Source organism: Lolium perenne, chromosome 4, assembly GCF_019359855.2.
Source record: "Lolium perenne isolate Kyuss_39 chromosome 4, Kyuss_2.0, whole genome shotgun sequence".
In the NCBI taxonomy this organism is placed as follows: domain Eukaryota; kingdom Viridiplantae; phylum Streptophyta; class Magnoliopsida; order Poales; family Poaceae; genus Lolium; species Lolium perenne.
This window is the reverse complement of record NC_067247.2, coordinates 362180800-362190392: the sequence shown is the minus strand read 5'-3', so window position 1 is coordinate 362190392 and position 9593 is coordinate 362180800.

The following is a 9593-nucleotide window of genomic DNA, read 5'->3' as shown; positions in this document are numbered from 1 at the left end:
TCTGCGCAGTAATCTAAATCTAGTATCAACCCTACTATCAAAGACTTTACTTGGCACAACAATGCAATAAAATAAGATAAGGAGAGGTTGCTACAGTAGTAACAACTTCCAAGACTCAAATATAAAACAAAATTACTGTAGCAAAATAAAAACCTGGGTTATCTTCCAAGAAGTGCTTTCTTTATAGCCATTAAGATGGGCTCAGCAATTTCAATGATGCACTCGAAAGAAATAAGTGTTGAAGCAAAAGAGAGCATCAAGAAGCAAATTCAAAACACATTTAAGCCTAACCCACTTCCTATGAAAAGGAATCTTGTACACAAATAAATTCATGAAGCATAATGCAACAAGCATAGGAAAACTAGACAAGCGCAACTTCAAGATTTTCAGCATATAGAGAGGTGTTTTAGTAACATGAAAACTTATACAACCATATTTTCCTCTCTCATAATGATTTTCAGTAGCATCATGAACAAATTCAACAATATAACTATCAAATGAAACATTCTTATCATGAGTCTCATGCATAAAATTATTACTACTCCCAACATAAGCATAATCAATTTTATTAGTTGTAGTGGGAGCAAATTCAACAAAGTAGCTATCATTATTATTCTCATCATCAAATATAGGAGGTATAGTATCATCATAATAAACTTTATCCTCCATAGTAGGCGGCACCAGAAGGCCACTATCATTATAATCATCATATATGGGAGGCATATCATAATCAACATAAACTTTCTCCTCAATACCCGGAGGGCTAAAGAGATCATTTTCATCAAAACCGACCTCCCCAAGCTTAGAAGTTTCTATATCATTATCAACAATGGTGTTCAAAGCGTTCATACTAATATTACTACTAGCATGCAAATAAGGTTCCATATGTTTTTTTAATTTTCGCATTAAACCATTCATGTCTTGACTCAGGAAATAGTTTAAAAAGCTCACAGATGTTTTCCATTATGCCTTACTAGTGTTTAACAAGAAACAAAAAGATGCAATTGCAGGATCTAAAGGAAATAGCTTCGAACACACACACAACGGCAACAGAAAAGTACTTAGTTACCTGGGACCGGAGTGTGAGTGCCTTTTACCTTTCCTCCCCGGCAACGGCGCCAGAAAAGTGCTTGATGTCTACGGGTGCTTCTATTCTTGTAGACAGTGTTGGGCCTCCAAGAGCAGAGGTTTGTAGAACAGCAGCAAGTTTCCCTTAAGTGGATCACCCAAGGTTTATCGAACTCAGGGAGGAAGAGGTCAAAGATATCCCTCTCAAGCAACCCTGCAATCACGATACAAGAAGTCTCTTGTGTCCCCAACACACCTAATACACTTGTCAGATGTATAGGTGCACTAGTTCGGCGAAGAGATAGTGAAATACAAGTAATATGGATGTATATGAGTGGTAATAGCAATCTGAATAAAATATGGCAGCGAGTAAACATGCAACAGAACAGTAAATAAACGGAGATTCAGTGTTTGGAAACAAGGCCTAGGGATCATACTTTCACTAGTGGACACTCTCAACATTGATCACATAATAAATAAGTTCTCTTCCTTTGTGCTACATATACTCTTGTTTGATAATGAACACCATTCGTTGTGTAGGGCTACAAGAGCACCTCAATGCCGGAGTTAACAAGCTCCACAACATTCGGCATTCATATTTAAGTAACCTTTAGAGCATAATAGATCTTTGCAATTTAAACCGAGTACTAACATAGCATACACACTGTCACCTTTACACTATGAAGGGGGAATGAATCACATCAATACTATCATAGTAATAATTAACTCCATAACCTACAAGAGATTATGATCATAGCCTACGCCAAGAACTACACGATGCACACACTGTCACCATTACACCGTGAAGGAGGAATAGACTACTTTAATAACATCACAAGAGTAGCACATAGACTAATAGTGATACAAAGCTCATATGAATCTCAATCATGTAAGGCAGCTCATGAGATTATTGTATTGAAGTACGTAGGAGAGAGATTAACCACATAGCCACCGGTACAGCCCTTAGCCTCGATGGAGAACTACTCCCTCCTCATGGGAGACAACAGCGGTGATGAAGATGGCGGTGGTGTCGATGGAGAAGCCTTCCGGGGGCACTACCCCGTCCAGGCGGCGTGCCGGAACAGAGACTCCTGTCCCCCAGATCTTGGCCTCGCGATGGCGGCGGCTCTGGAAGGTTTCTCGTACCGTGGCTTTTCCGTCTCGAAGATTTAGGTCAGGGGGCTTCTTATAGGCGAAGAGGCGGAGTCGGAGGGGCTACGGGGGACCCACACAGTAGGGGGGCGCGGGCCCTAGCCTGGCCGCGCCGCCACCATGTGTGGGGCCCACCTGGCTCTATTCTGGCCCCTCTCCGGTGTTCTGGAAGCTTCGTGCAATTATAAGATGCTGGGCGTTGATTTCGTCCAATTCCGAGAATATTTCCTTACTAGGATTTCTGAAACCAAAAACAGCAGAAAACAGGAACTGGCACTTCGGCATCTCGTCAATAGGTTAGTTCCGGAAAACGCATCAAAACGATATAAAGTATGAATAAAACATGTAGGTATTGTCATAAAACTAGCATGGAACATAAGAAATTATAGATACGTTTGAGACGTATCAAGCCACATGATGGCTCTCAAAAGAATCTTTCGATATTTGGTTGATACCCCAAGATATGGTATTTGGTACCCCAAAGGCTCAAGTTTTATTCTCAATGGATACACCGATGCGGATTGGGCGGGAGACAAGGATGATAGGAAATCAACTTCCGGGGCTTGCCAATTCCTTGGTAGGTCCTTGGTGTGTTGGTCTTCTAAGAAGCAAAATTGTATATCTCTCTCCACCGCTGAAGCCGAATATGTTGCCGCCGCAAGTGGATGCACTCAATTGTTATGGATGAGGCAAACTTTAAAGGAATACGGTGTCATTTGTGACAAAGTGCCTCTATTATGTGACAATGAAAGTGCCATCAAGATTGCCTATAATCTGGTGCAACATTCAAGAACGAAGCATATTGAGATCCGGAATCATTTCATTAGGGATCATGTTGCCCGTGGTGATATTGAGCTTATCTATGTTCCTACCAAAGATCAACTTGCCGATATATTCACGAAGCCTCTTGATGAAGCAAGGTTTTGCTATTTGAGGAATTAGCTAAATATCATTGATTCAAGGAGTATAGCTTGACCATCTTGCAAACACACCTTTGTCTCAAAACTTTATTTGGTTTAGATGTGGGCATGGAAATAGGGGGAGTGTGTTGCCTGCCAAAACCCACCGGCGAGCAGCGGCGAGCAACACGAAGAGCCGGGAGGCTTCCAAGACTGCTGGTGGGCCCTGGTCCCTCGATGTCGTCCCGCAATGCTCTGACACACGTCCTGACGGTCGCAAGGGCGTGCCACCTGACCTATACCTGGTCAGGAAGGTGTTGGATCGCTTCGATTAGCTTCCTGCATGGTAGACACGTAAACATTAAATGAGCCTCGATCGGCTCTCAGGTTATCCTGCTCATCGGCTCGAGGAGCCGATTGACCCATGGTTCATGTTAGATCTTGCAATAACATGGGTGTCCTGCTTCATTATATTAAGCTAAGTCGATCTACGACAGTTTAGGGTTTTCACCATATAACCGGAACATCCTACGCGTAGTTGAGTCTAGCAGATACGAAAGATGATGGAAAACTAACCCTAAAAGAGGCCTAAAAACCAACATAAAGTCGATTCCCGGAACATCCCTTCTAGGATCGGTAAGCCATACCTAGCGCACTATCGGATCGTTCAACCCGTTTGCAAGGCCTGGCGGCTAGATATCGAGGGGCGGCATAGCTAAGCAAGCATATCAGAAGAACAACGATGCAAGCCCCAAAACATCTACGATAAGTAGTGTTACTCACCATCAAAAAGGCTTCAGTACGAGTAACACTAGATAACGAATAAACCTATACTGCCTAGATCGCAAGATGCGATCTAGGCAGCATGATGCTTACCCGGGAGAAACCCTCGAAACAAGGGGTGGCGATGCGCCTAGATTGTGTTTGTTGTGAACGTGATTGTCCTCCTTTCTCAATAACCCTAGATACATATTTATAGTCCGTAGACTTTCTAATTCGGGAATAAACCTAACCGTGTACGGGTTAAACTCTATCTCTTGATTCTAATCTATCATAATATACAGATACACGGGCAATCTAGCCCAAATTCTCGTGCAAGGCCGCTTCAGAGACACTCCACGTGTATATCCTCCAAGCCCATCTTGATTACGGCCCATATCTTGATTTGGCCAAAATCTGGTGATAACAGAGTGCGGTTTAAATTATTGAGCTATCCCTCCCCCCATAATGCCAACATTAAGAAATCATTCTCTTTATATCATATGTTGATATGTGAGCTTCAATGATGAGTAGTGGTTTGGGCCCAAGATATATCTTCGCGGTGCCATACCATAACACTCATATATGGTGGCCTAGGCCACCACACTCTTCTTTGTGAAGAGTTGGAGTTATTTGGATATTCATGTTCTTATTTGACAACTCCTTGTTCTTATGGGAAATCACTCTAGTTTGGCCTTATTTGCTCATATCTTGCAAACTTGAGTGATCATGTACCATTAACAGTTTGAGCTACGACGGCGACGACGAGGGCAGCGACGGCCCGTAGATTAGGGAGTAGTGCAGGGCTAGTAGTGGTAGTGCATTAGGCATCGAATGATCCTTTTGAGAGCCATCGGCTCTTACTTGTAAAATCCCTCTTTGAATCAATGAAAATTGTTCCCCCAATTTGAGTTTTCGAGGGACTTCTAATCTTCCGATTGTCAACGCACCAAGAACCGATAGCAGCGTATCGGTCTTTCACCATCAAACGCCCATAAGGCCAACCTCAATTACCAAATTAGATAGGTTCAAGCAAACACTCCTCAAATTCAGACTGTAACCTGATACCTGATCATAATATTTTGTTCCTCTAGAGTCGATGGCTGCGCATCGGCTGTTTTATTCTCAAGTCGTTGTCTGTGCATCGGCTGTACTTAGCATCCTGTTGCTTTGCACATATATTTCTTTTTATCGGCCGATTTCATACATCCGCCCCCATGTTCCATTGTTCATCATCCCAATACTTGGGAAGAGAATTTTTTTTACTGGCCGATTTCGTGCATCGGCCTCCATATTTACTGGCCATCATCCCACATACTTGGGAAATATTTCTTGAGATGCTGGCCATTGACCGCCACTGGGAACTTCACACCATCCAACTGCTCGAGCATGTATGCATTGCCCTTCAAAACTTGGTCGACTTTGTACGGTCCGTGCCAATTTGGAGACCATTTACCATACACTTTATCCTTAGTCCCCAACGGCAATACAGCTTCCCATACCAGATCACCAACTTGGAACTCCTTTGGTCTCACCTTCTTATTATACGCGCGAGCCACCTTGGCTTTATTCTCCTTGATTTTCTCAAGCCATAGTCTGAGTTCCGTTACATCCTCAATGCTGTCACTCATCAGGGCTGCATATTTTTCAGTAGTTAAGTCATTCGGAAATGTAATCCGTCTTGAGCCAGCCGTGATTTCCCAGGGCAACACGGCTTCTTGTCCATATACCAAATGGTATGGCGAGGTTTTTATTGCTCCATGACACGACATGCGGTAAGCCCACAAAGCCTCTGACAACACCTCGTGCCAACGTCTAGGGTGCTCGTCGATTTTCCTCTTAATCAATTTGATAAGGCTCTTGTTGGATGCTTCAGCCTGCCCATTTGCTTGAGCATAATATGGAGACGATCGGATCAGCTTGATTCCCATATCCTCGCAGAACTTTCTAAACTCCTTAGAAACGAAGACTGAACCTTCATCTGTCGTGATAGTCTGGGGAATCCCGAATCTATGAATGACATGCTCCATCACGAAACTGATGACATCTTTCGATGCTACTGACTTCATAGGGACGGCCTCCACCCATTTAGTAAAATAATCTGTAATGGCCAGAACCCATTCATGGCCTTTGCTCGATGCAGGATGAATTTTTCCGATCATATCCATGCCCCAACCTCGAAATGGCCAAGGTTTGATGATGGGATTCATTGCTGATGCGGGTAACATCTGAATGCTCCCGAATTTCTGACATGCTTGACACCCTTTATAGTATTTAAAACAATCTTCAAGCATGGTGGGCCAATAAAATCCCGATCGCCTGATCAGCCACTTCATCTTATGAGCCGATTGGTGAGTTCCACAGGCACCTTCATGCACCTCGTGCAAGAGCCGATTGGACTCGGCTGGTCCCAAACATTTGAGAAGTAACCCTTCTAACGTCCTGTAAAACATGTCATCTCCAATCAGGACGTACTTCATGGCTTTGTATCTTATCCGTTTAGGTGCCCCCCGAGCCGAATCTTTCAAGTAATTGAAGATATCGGCTTCTAGTAATCCGGCTCCAGGAATTGTACCTGAACATCGGCTCCGCCTGCTAGCTCGATGTTGTGCTTTACTCCTGCTACTTGACATACTTGAGGTGAGATCATAGCTTTTTATTTTTCGGGGCCGATCGCAGGGATCGGCCTTGCCACGTACGTCCACTGACTTTGGACTCGCTACTCTGTCAGGCCAGTGGATAAGACCAGCCTCACCCCGTTTTTTGACGCTTCGATGCGCTCAAAGCCGTCCAAACTGATTCCAGAGATCGGCTCTTGGTCGTCTGCATCCCAAATGTTCATGCCAGCTAGTGAGATCTCGATCGAGTCATCTGCATGAACAACCTCCACTTCATCTCCATCCCACTGTATCAGGCATTGGTGCATCGTGGATGGAATGCAGCAGTTGGCGTGAATCCAATCTCTCCCTAGCAGGACAGCGTAGGTGCTTTTGCTGTCGACGATGAAGAACGATGTAGGGATGGTTTTCCGGCCTATGGTCAGATCTACGTTCAGAACGCCTTGCGCTTCTGATGCTTGGCCGTTGAAATCGCTTAGTGTGACGTTGGTCTTGATCAGATCTTCTTTGGAGCGTCCCAAACGCCGTAGCATGGAGTATGGCATTATATTGACTGCCGCTCCCGTGTCGACCAACATCTTGTTGACAGGCTGCCCATTGATATAACCTCTCAGGTACAGGGCCTTCAAGTGCCTGTAGCTCCTCTCTCGTGGCTTCTCAAAGACAACTGGCCGTGGACCGCAGTCAAACTGTGCTACTGGCACTTCTTCAGTCCTTGGAGCATGAAACTCCGACGGCAGTATAAACACCATGTTTGTATCAGCCGATGCCTTTGCATCGGCTTTTGTCTGCTTGGGGCGCCATTCTTTCCTTGGCGGGCGCGCCTCCGTCTCCAATGTTTGCTGAATTTTCACGGCCAGATCGGGCCGTGCTTTCCTCAGTGTGTACAGGTACTGCGCTTCGGCTTCTTCCAAGTTGCGTAGCCACTGAACCCTGCGCTTCTGGGAATGACTGAGTCCATCAGGGCACCACCTTGGTTGGTGGTACCTATCTTCTTCTTCTTCTTCTTCTTCTTCTTCTGACTCCTCGAAGTCTTCATCTTGAGAGGACTCAGCTCGTTTATTCTGAGGTGGGAGAGGTCCTAGACGCTTGAACACTGAAACTTCACTTGTGCCCTTCCTCTGCTGTCTACATTCTGGGCAGTTGTCGATTGTAGGCAATCGGCTCATTCCTGAGTCCCAGCAGTGTTTAAAGAAAGGACAATCCCAGTGTATGTCCATGTCTTCCTGCTCTCTTGACCTCCCTTTAGCGCGGCGTTCATATCCTTCATCGTCTCTGTCATATCGACGATGTTTTCTGTTGTCTGCATCAGACCGACGATATCTGTCGTCATCTACGTCGTACCGCCGACGTCGGTCATACTGATACTCATATTTGTTAAGGAGATGCGCGGAGAGTGGTCGTTGGTACCGCACGCTTCTCACTTCTTCCTCGGTGAGGTACCGTCTGTTATCATATTGGGGCCGGTCGCGTGGATCGGCCTCCTTCTTCTCCTTGCCACGGGAGTGACTGCTCTCCTCTTTATCTTTGCCATGGCGGTCTACAGGACCTGCCATGTTGATATCGAAAGAGAAACCCGGCTGACGCTTCGTGGCATGGTTGAGCTCCACCATGTTGACGCCAGGAAACGGTTGCATGTCTACTTTCATGGCAAACTGACCGAAGATTAATCGGCCTTGTTCTATCGCCATTTGAATCTATCCACGCAACACTTTGCAGTCGTTGGTGGCGTGGGTGAACGTGTGATGCCATTTGCAGTATGGTCTCCCATTCAACTCTTGCACCGTAGGGATTTTATGGCCTTCAGGTAACTTCAGCTGTTTTTTCCTTCAGGAGCAAATCGAAGATCTGCTCAGTTTTGCTTATGTCAAAGTCAAACCCTTTTGCCGGCCCTGGTTGTTTCACCCATTTGCAGGACACGGGTACTGCCCCCCGAGTCCATTCAGCCACGGCGACTTCCTGATCTTCTGCAGCGTCTTCAACTTCATCTGCCTCGACCAGGCCTATCGGGCGCTTGAACTTGTCTTGGTACAATTCTGGGTGGCGCTGTTCATATAATGTTAACTTCTGAACCATGTGTGCCAGTGAATTGTACTCCACTTGGAAAGTCAGATCCTTGAGTGGCGCTGCGAGGCCTGCCACTGCCAGCTCGACTGCTTCTTTTTCGGTTAAACGAACCGAATAACATCGGTTCTTGACAGTTCTGAAACGCTGAATGTACTCAGACACCATCTCTCCCCGCCTTTGCCGCACCTGCGTCAGATCGGCAATGCCAGCTTCGATAGCTTCCGAGTGGTATTGTACATGAAATTGCTCTTCCAGTTGCTTCCATGTCCGAACTGAGTCTGTTGGCAACGAGGTGTACCACCCAAAAGCTGGACCCGTGAGAGATTGCGCAAAGAACCTTACACGTAGCGGGTCAGATGCTGAAACCATGCCCAACTGCGCCAAATATCGGCTCACATGCTCAATTGAGCTAGACCCTTCCGATCCACTGAACTTTGTGAAGTCAGGGAGCCGATACTTAGGTGGCAGCGGGATCAGGTCGTATTCGTTGGGATACGGCTTGGAATAGCCGATTGTTCTCCTCTTTGGCAGGATACCAAACTGGTCTCTCAGGATTGCACTGATTTGATCCATGGTATGAGCTGCAGGGGTTGAGCTTTCATGACTCGTTCCGGTGGCATATTTAGCTAGCCACGCCTGTTTCTCAGCATCTGCTCCAGAACTCCCTCCTGCTCCAGCAATCCCTCCTGCTGTAATCTGATTCGTGTGCGCCCAGTTGTTGCAGTCCGGCACGTATGTGCACACGTATCCATGTGGAATCTCTTTGGGCGGCTCATACATGAATTAGTAATCGCCAGGATCACCTCCAACCTTGTAGACGACGTATGCCGGTGAACCTTGTTGCTGTGGAGCCGCAAGCGTGTATGGCAGTTGCGGCCTGGTGTGGAACGGTATTTCTCCCTGGTGAGTCCCTAGGGCAGGTCCTGTCGGAGAATACTGATGCTTCATGATTTCCTGAACCACACGGAGCGCAACACGCTCAAAAGCGTTCACCAGGCTCTCAGAATGACGATGTAGAGAATGAGCCACC